Raw genomic sequence first — 12,084 nt, forward strand, 5'->3', positions numbered from 1 at the left:
CCATGTATATTTACTGTGTAAATCATACGTAGTTTTTTTTGTTTGTTTCTCTGTATGTCTACCTTCATGCATATACAGAGAAAATACAAAGTTGAAAAAGTTTAGGTAATAAAATATTCTTTAAAACCTGATAGAAAATTGGAGAAATTTGGTTAATTAACATTGCTCATAGTTAAAGCTCTTAGTCTTGATGAAGGTAAAATAAGAAATATTGTAAAGAAATACATTGGCAGTTTGGCAGTTCTTTTTTAATATAGTTAAGCATGAAGCCAGATTTAGTATGGAGCCAAATTTCACCTAAATGCTTGCATTGCTTTGTTTCACACTATGTTTTGCTATTCTGCATAGACAGTACTAGCACTAAAGTACTTGGTCACGTGCCTGAAGTGAATTTAATTGCTCAAAATGTATAGTGGTATTGGTGGACTTAAAGACATTAATTTGTATACCAGGTATAAAATATCCATCATGTGCTTTGTAGGCTCTGTGTAATACTGCAACCTCCAAGGTAAACTGAGTAGGAGCAAAATTTGGGGTTGGTTTGTTTTTCATTTTCATTTATTTGCTGTTTGTTCCCCTTTGGGTTTTACACACACATATATATATATAAACGTATATATATATATAAATATAACCATTAGTGTTTTTTAGTTTCTAATGGAAGGCTTTTATTTGGTTCTATGAATATTGATTTTGTTTTCTGTGCATTTCCAACAATTCATCATTTACTTTATCTAAAATTTCTAAACTACCTTGTAAAGCCTCCAAAAAATGAGAGTGCACCAGCCATTTAAAATTTGTTTAATAGCTATAATAGCTATAATAGCTTTGAGATTCCTGGCCAGAAATACAAGACATCTATTTACAGTTCTGAACAGAAGTATGTTATTTACTTTGTTATTTGGAAAAGTAGGTGAGAGTAGAAATGGGTAGAAATATTTAAATGGTGTTTATTTCCAAGGTAATTCAATTCAGTCAATAATTTGAGTTGGTTTCAGATCTTTTCCTTAGGTTAATTAGGAAAAACTGTGACATGGGTACAAAGTTTTAATGTTCAGGAAAGATTGGCCTTGTCCTTAGGAAAATTTTACTAAGATTTCTCTCACACTACTTTATTTGCATTTACCATTATTAAAATTAAGTGACATTCACTTAGATTGAGTAACAATTAAAAATGTAAGACTTCCTAGTGATTTTTGGTCCCAAGCTTTTTATCACTATTGGTCCTGTGTGTGCTTGAAAACAAAATATGTACAAGAGTTGCACTGATTTGAAGATTCTAGCGGTGAAAGTTACCTAATCAGTTATCAGTACTATTATCTAGAAACCCATCTTGGAAATGTGTGATGACACTTTTTAAAAATAGCTGAAAAGAAATTGCTGTGTGCTTGTTCTTACTTTGTCCTTGTTTTGTCATATAGTATTTAAGTGAAAGGAGAGTATTCATCTTCATACTGAATTTCCAAAACTGATAATTGCATTTAACACTTTTTAAATGATAGAAAAGTTCATTGTCCTAATTTGGTAAATTTGTCATGGGACCTACCTGTCACATTTTTGATGCTTTTGTCACATTTCTGTCACTAGAACACTAGCAATTAGAAATAAGTAAGGAGTAACCTAACTATTTTACTACAGTGGTTTTAAGTGCTGCAGGCAGTACCTACTAGACGCCAAATTACCTAGTGTTTTAATTTGTGACATGTTAGAATGATGTGACTTTCTGCAGTAGTAGTAAACTAAACCACTAATTTTTAAGTGTTTTTTTGTCTCTAAACATTTCATTAAACATTGGCTTCTGTTGTTAGCATAAGTGCATATACTGTACTGGATCATTTGTTTTGTAGATGGAGACTTACATTATAGCAGAGTAGCCTATCTGCATCATAATATGGGTAGAATGCTCCGTTATTCTAATTTTATTTCAATATAGGGTGGACAAATAGGTGGAAAGTATTGACAGATGAAAATATTGGAAGTGTGAAATTAATCATTTAAAACTCTGAAATAACTTCATATAATACTTCATTGATAAAAATCTATTCATTATTTAAGCTGTTGCATTCTTAACACAACAGTTCCTTTTGTCCTGAGACTTTAGTTTTCATTACAGTTATTTGCCATTTTTCACTCATAAAAGATGCTAGTTTACGGAACCACGGATTTAGGGTAGTTGTGGGAGGGGGAAGTTTTGTTACACTTAAAAAGAAGTCACCTTTTTTAATTTGAAAAAATACTTTTTAAATAAACACTATATTTCATTGGATATAAGGTGCCATTGGTTGCAAGAAGCAGCATTCAGAAATAGAAAATGCTTACAATATGACATGCCAGTGATTGTAGTAGGCACATCCCTATTTCAGAGATGTCAAAATATAAAATATATCTTAGAATCAAAGAAATGTATTTATTATTGAGCTAGGCATTCAGTTTAATAGGAATGTGTGGATACTACTGTTATCCAATGAATTTGAATAAATTTCCTACTAATATAAACTTTTGTATGTACACACACCCCTTTAAGTGATTTAGAGAGTATTTTAATGTTTTTCTTCAGTGTATATATTTTAGATGGGCACAACCTTTAATGAACAAGAGCATTTTAATATTTGATTAAAAGTAATTTTGTTATACCTTGTGTGCCTTCATTATTACTGGGTGCTATATTAATAAAATGTTTTAATGGCTTTTAACTTAGAAAACATTAACATTTTTGTCCTTAAAAATTAATATTTTTCTTATATAGAAAGGGGGAGAGCAAGTATCTTTATATTCATTTTTAAGATAGGCAAAATAAAACTCTAAATTATTTTAAGTAATCATAAATACTACAGTGTGACAGAATTAAAAATATTTGTTCATGCTGTGGTTTTTTATTAAAATATCTTTTGAACAATAACTTAAATTGTAAACAATAAAAATTTAATTTTTCACTTCTGAAGAAAAAATCGTTATTGTAATTTTTAATGAGAGGCTTAAAATCAAGATGCCTTGATCCAGCAAAACTTATAAAACTAGAATTTAAAATTAGTGGCAAAAATTGTTTTGGTAGGGAGAAGTACTTTAAGTAGGGGTGCATATTGGAAACAATTTGAGATTGTACTCTCTTTGTGCTTCTCAGCCAGGAAATATGTAACAGAATCACCTGTGGAGCTCTTTGAAAATTTTTTTTGGAGTGGGGTGGGAAGTGGTCACTACAGACTTACTAATACAGAATCTCCTGAGGTAGTAATACATACATGTAAATTATATATATACACCTTCCTGGGTGTGGATGATTGGTTTTTAAAAATCCCCACGTACCACCATTTTAGATATATTAAAATATATAAATCTTTACCATATACTAGTGATTTTTAAAACTTTTAAAAATTAAAATATAAAATTACTTTTACTGTTTCAACATAGCATACAGTTAATTGTGGCAATTGGTGTTGAGGGTGAATCAAAAGTAGAGAAGTCAGTTATCACAGGTGGTTTAAATTCAAGCATTAATCTAAAAATTAGTAATTACAGCAAGAAAGGTTTGGAAGGAAGCTTATGAGTTGGTTTTGTAGGAAAATTTTTTTACTCAAGTGAAACTTTTTAATAGGGTACCTCAGAAAAATTTACTGGATATCATGTTATTAAATGCTTTATAGAAGAGCCTCTTTTAAACAAAATTGTAAGTGTTAAATTTATCAGAGTCTAGAAGTAGTAGTATTAGTAGGACTATGTAGATGTGGATTGCACATAAAAAACTAGTACAAATTTGTGGTTTATTTGTGGATGAGCTTTGCTTAGACATTGTTCTTCCCTTCCACTTAATTCCCTTCTTTTTCAGCAGGCTCTCTTTATCCCAATATGTACACTTAGAATTAGTCTGCCTTGTTGTTCTAAAGTTTATGGGAGAGATAGAAGAAATACTCTAAGTAATTTGTAAAATATATATAGTGTATCTACAGATAGAATTTTGCTAATTGGCTAACTTTATTTTGTGTGAGAGATGTTACGTGCTTCAGATAGTAAACTGAGTGCTTTGGCATAGAGCTCAATAGGTGGTTTAGTGAGTATGTAACATTTAAATAGCAGTGACAGATACATAGCACCTGGTTGTCCTGTGCTCTTTGTCTCCTGTCCCCCTAACACCCTCAGGGGCAGCTATCACTTTTATTTTTCTGCCATTCCTAGAATTAGCCTCTAAATCCTCCTCCTCATAGCACTGCAGGCTCCTTTTTGACCCATCGTTCCAGCCAAGGACTATCAATTGGATTTGTTGTTTGTATTGAAAGTAGTTTGCTGCCCCTTGTCTAAGTGATTTCTAAGGTCATCTCCAGCATTTAACTATCTTGAATGTATGAAAAAAGTTTTCTGTTCTATAAAATGACCAGTTGAGGAGGAAAACTAAAAGAAGCAGAAGGAAAGACGTTATTATAATACTTTTCAAGACCACACAAATTGTATTGCCCTTGGGTTATTAAAACTGGCTTTAACAGTTGCTAGATGTGTGGCCTTAGACTAGTTACTGAGCCTCTACACATCATTTGTTAATAGCTAATCTGCAGGGTTAGATTTTTATTAAAGATAATATTAGCCAATATTTAATGGACATATATTATACTATGTGACAGGAACTGGGATAATTGTATTACCTGCATAATATGATTCTCGTGACAATCCTATGAGGTAGTTGTTTTAATATCTGTTTTACTAAAAAGAAACCTAAGTAACAGATTTAAGTAACCTCTCAAAGTCTCATAACTTGTAAATATTGGAGCAAAAATTGAAACCATGGTGTTTGAATTCAAAATTAGTGTGTACCACCTAATAAAAGTTCCTTACATGTGGCAGATGCTCACTGAATATTAGATTCTTTTCTCTTTAGAAAAGGCAAATACATATTCAGAAAAACAAAAAACCTCATCAGGCTTACCCCTATGGCTTCAGTTAAACACTAAAGTTCTTTTCATTGGTACGAACATACATTGGGCTATCTCCTTTTCCTATAGCTAAAGAATCACTTCAACTTCATTTTCTTAGATCCTGTTTTCATGATTTTTTTTAAGATTACACCATGGCATAATACTATTAACTTTGTCAGTAACTCACTATTTCGGGGGCAGGTTTGAGTTGCAATGATGTTAATTAAGATTTCTTTTTGAAAACACTTTTTCCCGCAAATTAAACAGAATTTCAAAACTATTATCCTTTAAAATGCTTTTTGCAAAGTAGTAGAGCCATGATTGTTTGCAAATTTATATTTTAGGATGTGGTTTTGGCAACTTCTTTCTAAAATTTAGTATTTATATACTGTATGTACAATATATTGAAAACTTAGTACTCAATAGGTGTATAAAACACCTATTTTTAGTATATTCTATGGTTTGAATTAAAATGTGTAAAGTTATCTTTACATACAGTAAGCATTCAAGTGAGTGTTCTTTCACCACTTGAATTCAAAGAGTTCAGAGACTATCTTTTTTTCCTTGGTGGCAATGGGTAAATTTCAAGTTATTTTACTTAATAGAATATATAACCTGATTCTAGGTTTTCTTTCTCTTCAAGTCTTCAGGTCACTAAAGTTATAGAAGGTTTAATCCACAGTATGTTGTGGTGCTGGCCTTTGATAACTCTTTCCAGAGTCTTGGACAGATGACTCTGAACATTGTGTCCATATTATTGGCTAATCCACACATCAGAGGAACATGTTTATCAAATTTGTGAGTTATGTTTCTGCTAATCCTAGCAAAGGTAATTATTATTTTGCTCATGATTATTACGTGAAATAAAATGTTCTTGCACTTGAACAAGCTTTTTTTAATAACAAGAGTGTTTATTACTGAACTAGGGTCACATTAGCAAGGGTTTTAGTAAAATCAGATAATATATTATATTGTATAAAATAAAATAATCTTTGAAAGTGTAAAGGGCAACCACCGTTTAAGAATTTATCTTTTCTTCTGTGGTGATTAAAATTGCTTCGAGTTCTTTAGAGGAGAAGGTTGCATTTTTTTATATCACTGTGATCACACCGAGGGTAGGGATTTAGAGATTATAAGTGGCAAAACCATCAAGGGCTTCATTTAGGGTACTGTTTTCCTTAAAATTTACTTAATACTATTTTAATTACAGCACCCTTTTCTCATCATATATTACTTTTTGCTAACCAAATAGTGTGTCACCACAGGTTAAAATGCATTCTCATTCCAGGAGAGAAAGGTTTTGGAGGTGGAGAGAGTAACATTTTTAACCTCTGTGTGACAGGCATTCTACATAATTTGTTTATTTTCAGAAATATCCTATTTGGTTATTACCTTTGTTATCTCTTCTTTACAAATGAAGAAACAAGCTCAAAGATGTCACACAATTTTGGATTTGCATAGGCGTTTGACCCCAGGTTTTGCTGACTTCAGAGCTACGCTTTACATTAAAAGATGCTCTTTTAGAAAGGTAGATTTTAATGTATGGTCTGTGTAATTAGTTTCCTGGGGCTGCTGTAACAACAGCAAAAATTGGGTAGCTTAACACAACAGAAGTTTATTTTCTCACAGTTCTGGAAGCTACAAGGCTGAAAGCAAGGTGTTCAGCAGGGCCATACTCTGCACGCTCTAGAGGAGAGTTCTTGCCTCTTCCAAGCTTCTGGCAGTTCTCAGCAGTCCTTGGTGTTCTTGGCTTGTAGATGTATCACTCCAATATCTGCCTCCATCATCACGTGACTGTCATTCTCCAATGTCTTCACATCATCATCTCTCTGTGCATGTCTGTGTCCAAATTTTTCTCTGCTTATAACAGCATCATTTATATTGGTTCAGGAGCCCACCCTACTTGGGTATGATCTCATCTTAACTAATTATACCCACAGTGACCCTATTTCCAAATAAGATTACATTCTGAGGTACTAGGAATCAGGACTTCAACATATTTGTAGGGGGATGGAGGTACACAATTGAAGCCACAACCGCCTATGACTGAATTGTATAACTATTTTAAGAACTGAGTAAATTGACCTTGAACATTTTAAAACACACATATATGGTGGATTTTAGAGTGACAAATACATCCTTATAGAATTCCATTTTTAAACTGCTTTGGGTGTTACAACAAACAAATTTAAATCCTTAATACATATATTGCAAACCATTAAATAGGATACTCAGCACTGCTTCACTTTTTAGATGAATTTGTAATGCTCATACTTCTGTTTCTTTAGTAACACCTGAACTGGAGGAATTTGCAAAGAAAATCCAATAATAACATTAGTATTACATAACAAATACTCAAGTTACTGTTAATTATTTCATTAAAAAATAACGGTGACTTTTAAAGGTGGTAGTATTTTAGGCTTCATTAAATATGGCTACCCTGAAAATGTACAGTGTCGTGCCTGTCCACTTCACGTCTATACATCATGCTTTTTTTTTAACTATTGGCATTTTCTGTTTTGTCTGCTTATTAAAATTTTCTTTCTAGTATGATACCATTTTGCCATTTCCATGGTTTATTAGAAATGGGGTTTTTATTTACCAAATAAATTACCAGTTTGTTCACTATTTTTATATAGTATTATAACCTTAATACATTTCTCAATTTTTTTCAGAGAAGTAGCCAGCAAAATCTTTATTTGTTAAAATAAGAAACAGCTTTGTGTCTGACTGAAATCCAAACTATATGTGTGTGTAGGTCCTTACTAATTAGGTGTCTTTTTTTTTTTTGAGACAGTCTCACTCTGTTGCCCGGGCTAGAGTGCTGTAGTGTCAGCCTAGCTCACAGCAACCTCAAACTCCTGGGCTCAAGCAATCCTTCTGCCTGAGCCTCCCGAGTAGCTGGGATTACAGGCATGTGCCACCATGCCCGGCTAATTTTTTCTATATATATATTTTTAGCTATCCATATAGTTTCTTTCTATTTTTTTTTAGTAGAGACGGAGTCTTGCTCTTGCTCAGGCTGGTCTCGAACTCCTGAGCTCAAACAATCCGCCCGCCTTGGCCTCCCAAGTGCTAGGATTACAGGCTTGAGCCACCACGCCCGGCCTAATTAGGTGTCTTTTAACAAGGATCCCTGTAATTTTATAGAAATTTGAATGGAGAATTCTCCTGGTTATTATTTGAAGAGCACCAAAGCATTTAGCATACTGCTTGGCACATAGTACTATGTAGGTGTTCACTATTGCTATAATTGTCAATAATGGCTATTAGAGACTTTTGGGACATGCACGTCAATGTATATTGTGAAGAAGGGAGTATTTATGAAGATTTAAGTATTATAACTCAAGGTTGGGGGAAAATGGAGTTGTGTAGTCCTTAGAGTTTTATAGGTCTTTTAAAATCTTTTCTATCTTCAAAGCCTCAACTTTTTAAGCTACATTTTTGTTTCTGGTCCTCAGTGCCAACCTTTAAATACAGCTGTCTAATTTCCTAAGCTAGTGGCAGGCATCCTGCTGTCCCACGTGGTGGGCCTATCAGAGATGGCTGTGATCTCATTTCAGGAAGAATAATTAGAAAGCTTCCTTCCTTAGTTAATTGCCCAAATATGTCCAGAAAGTAACAATTTACTGGTTAAAATAGTACTGCTGATTGTCTTATTCAGTGAAATAGGAAATCAAGTTTTAACAGTAGATTTTTTTCCATGGGACTTCAAAGAGGCTGATTCTTTTGAAATGGAAAGACGACTTACACTTTTTCTGTGCATATATTCATGCTTAAAAAGTTGTTAATCACTGAAATAAATTAACCACTTCCTTAAGTTGTGTCTGACTCAATCCATTGTATGTGAAACCACATTTAGAGAAATGATTTTTTAAAATTGTTATACCTCTCCATATGACACTGGGAATTTGAAATGTATATTTAGAGTTATTTTATTCTAAAGTAAGTGTGTCAAAATTTGAGACCTCAAAAGATACCTGTTTGGAGAGAGAAATGAAGTTACTGCTGATAGCAGAATGTGCTGATATGGAATGTAGGGATTTTTAGATAGGTATATTCTAATTCTGGAATTTAGTTACTCATAGGAACCAGTTTAGGAAGACATAGTAGGGATCTTGGCCCCATTGGAAATGTAAAGCAATCATTTAATTCTTATCAGAGCTTTAAAAAAGTCTGGAATTTTTAGGGGATACTATAACATTGTTGCCTTCACATAGAAAGCTAGATTTGCAATGGGGCAATCTCTTAAACTGTGTTACAACTCTAAGCTTTCTTTGCTACGTTGGTTATTTTAAGTTTATTTGTTGAACTAAAGCTATAGATGGAGGACTTTAAATGGAGAGTACTTTAAATGGAGAGGACTAAGTACGTAGTTTACATGCCTCTAAATTCACAATTAAAAGCCTTTATACCTTGGGCAAGTAAAATCGGTAGTCCACATTTTAATCATTGTAGACTAAGGTTGGTTTCTAAATTATCAGTTTCAGAGGACCAAAAAATGGCTTCTTCCATCCCCAAAGCAATTCCATTTAACCCCATAGTGGGATATGTGGGAATGTTAATGGATGAAGGCAAAATTCTGCTGGAGAATTTACCTGACAAATTTTGGGAATAAAGACCCTGGCTTAGCATTGTAGCTGTCCAGGTGCTATGGACAAGGGTATGGCCTTCGTTCTTTTCTAACCCACCAAACATCAGGTGGAAATGATTTTAAGAGGATATAGCGACCCTATAAGAGTGTCTTGCACAGTCATGGTATCTAGGTTCAAAGAATTGAATGAGACTTACACTTTGTGGTTAGTCACTAAATCCTTTGAAATAATTTTGTTTTTGTTTTCCCAAAGGAATACTTTGCTACTTTTCCTTTTATTCTAAGCAGTTTAGACAGCTCTCCATTCCCTTTTGTAGCTTCAAGTAGTTGTTGGTCTGGCGGAAAAAGAAAGTGATTGAGAAACACTGTCTTTTATTGGGTTGGTTGTCAAATACCTACTAAGACAGCTTGAACAGAGCACCTATTCTGGCTGAGGGTAGTTGAGCCCAGTTGAATTTTCATGTTAAATATTTTTTCTGTTGCTCAGTGAGTAGTCTGGCTTCACTTTTGTTTCTGGGCTGTTTACATTTTTAGTATAACATTTCAAATTAGTTTCTAATCTTATACAACTCATAATTGGAAATATATATATGTGTGTGTATATATACACATGTGCATAAATGTATAAGATACCTTAGCCTGAGAACCTTCAGCAGGCCTTGTAGATTTTTTCAATCTTCTTATGGTGATACCTTGAATGTTCTCTCAGGAATACGACAATTTAAAACCAGTGTTTTTCTCTGCTTAAGTCTTACATCTATTTACCAAACTTCTTAGGAATTATATCTTTCTTTTACTTTTATTTGCATTTATTTTATCCTGAATTTATTCCTATGCCGTAAGTTTTTATTTCTTAACTTTCTTCTAGGATATCTTTTTCTTCTGTGTAGCCTCCTCTTCTGGTTTAGAAATAGTTTGTTTATTTTCAGTAAGGCTCACTTCCACGTGGCTCACTTCCGTAAGTATGACAGTGCATCTTGGCTGCATTGCTCACCTGGATGTGCTCAGTGACCAGATAATCTACATCTAAACCCTTAAGTATAGCATTACTGTCTGCATTTCTAAGCATGTACAGAAAAAATTTAGCGTTCCTTTTGGCCACCGACCGGTCTCCAGCCCCACTGTTTAGCATGGGCACACCTACCAGCTCCATCCACCTTGTTGGTACACAACGTTTCTGTAAAGTGACATCTTCCAGATACTTGGTGGCTTTTTATATATGTGTACCCTTGATGGCCTGGACGGTTTCATGAGTGTTCTTAAAGTGAACATGAAGATTTGAGCCTCTTGATTTGTGTGATTTTTGTGGAGTTTTCTGGTTCAGGTGAATATCTAACCAAACATTTTCACAGGTGATCTCAGGCCACTTAGAGGAAGAGCAGAAATTAGATCTTTGAAGCCTGATACATTTTCTCAGTCATTAGAAAAATGACTTCTTTAAATGCTGCAATAACCAGAAATTAATACTAAATATATACTCAGTGTAGAGAGTGAGAGCGTGCAAGAGAACCACCTATAATTTTTAAAGCAGTAATATGACTGATAGCTGGCTAAAAAATGTACTAGCTTTAAATCATTTTTGAGTCATTTATTCATCTTCTGATTTATTATAGCCTGACAGTGTTCTTTAAGATTCCTATCCAGTGCTCTTAATAGCATCAGTACTATGGTTAATTTTGTGGATTTCCTTTTGCTTCTTCCTTGGAACCAGCTGGTCCAAAACTGCCAAGAGGCCATAAAGGCTGCACGAGGCTTCCAAGAGGAGACTGAAAGATGGGTGGGAGTGGTGATGCATCAGTGGACAGGCATGTGCCCATTGTTGGCCTTTGATCGTTTTATAGTCAATTTTCAAGCAAGAAAAAACCTTTCATCTAATATTTTTCTTTTTTGTGACTTTTTTTTTAGAAGGGTGTTTTATGGATATACTCTTGGATATGATAATTTGTTAACCACTAGTCTAAACTCCTTTGTATCAAAATGATGGATGCAAGGTGAAGTATTTTATTTCACTGAGCCATCATATACAGGATTGATTCATGGGAATAAAGATAACATGTTTGACTCATCATTCATTAAGAATACATATATGAAGTGCAAAGCAGAAAATTTCTTGGAGTGATACTAAAAAAAAGAAAAATTTTTTTTTTAATTCAGGCATTTGTCTGTTTTGGGAATTTAGCCCAAGAAAGAAAACCTCTTGGCTGCTCCTACCCAGATAGTCTTATGCACACCTTTCGTCCTTCTTTGATGCTGCAACTTATCCTAGTAAATGAGAATTAAATAGCATTCTCCGTGCCTTTTGTGCCACCATAATTATTCCTATACCGTTCGGCTCTGTAAACACGGTAAATCTGGAACTTACTTCTGTAAGACAACTGTTGAGGCCCAGACACCTTTGCTTCTGGCGTTCCCAAATTCTTCTGATCTTAGCTTTCATCTGTAATTAAGACCCTTCAAAGCACTCAGGGAGAGGCTTGCATATTTTAGAGTGCATTTTTTTCCTTAGCTTGAACAATAGAAAAACCTTGACCCTGGGGAAAGTTTACATTGTAATACCCATCAGTGTTGGAATTTAGCTTCTTGTGCTAC

General features: G+C 33.8%; 1 protein-coding gene across 3 annotated transcripts in view; it reads left to right on the forward strand.

The window, feature by feature from the left end:
- SCAF8 (SR-related CTD associated factor 8) overlaps positions 1-12,084 on the forward strand; it is a 176,067-nt gene that overhangs the window by 86,924 nt on the left and 77,059 nt on the right. The window lies entirely within an intron of this gene.

The sequence above is a fragment of the Lemur catta genome, chromosome 2 (genome assembly GCF_020740605.2).
Source record: "Lemur catta isolate mLemCat1 chromosome 2, mLemCat1.pri, whole genome shotgun sequence".
Taxonomy (NCBI): domain Eukaryota; kingdom Metazoa; phylum Chordata; class Mammalia; order Primates; family Lemuridae; genus Lemur; species Lemur catta.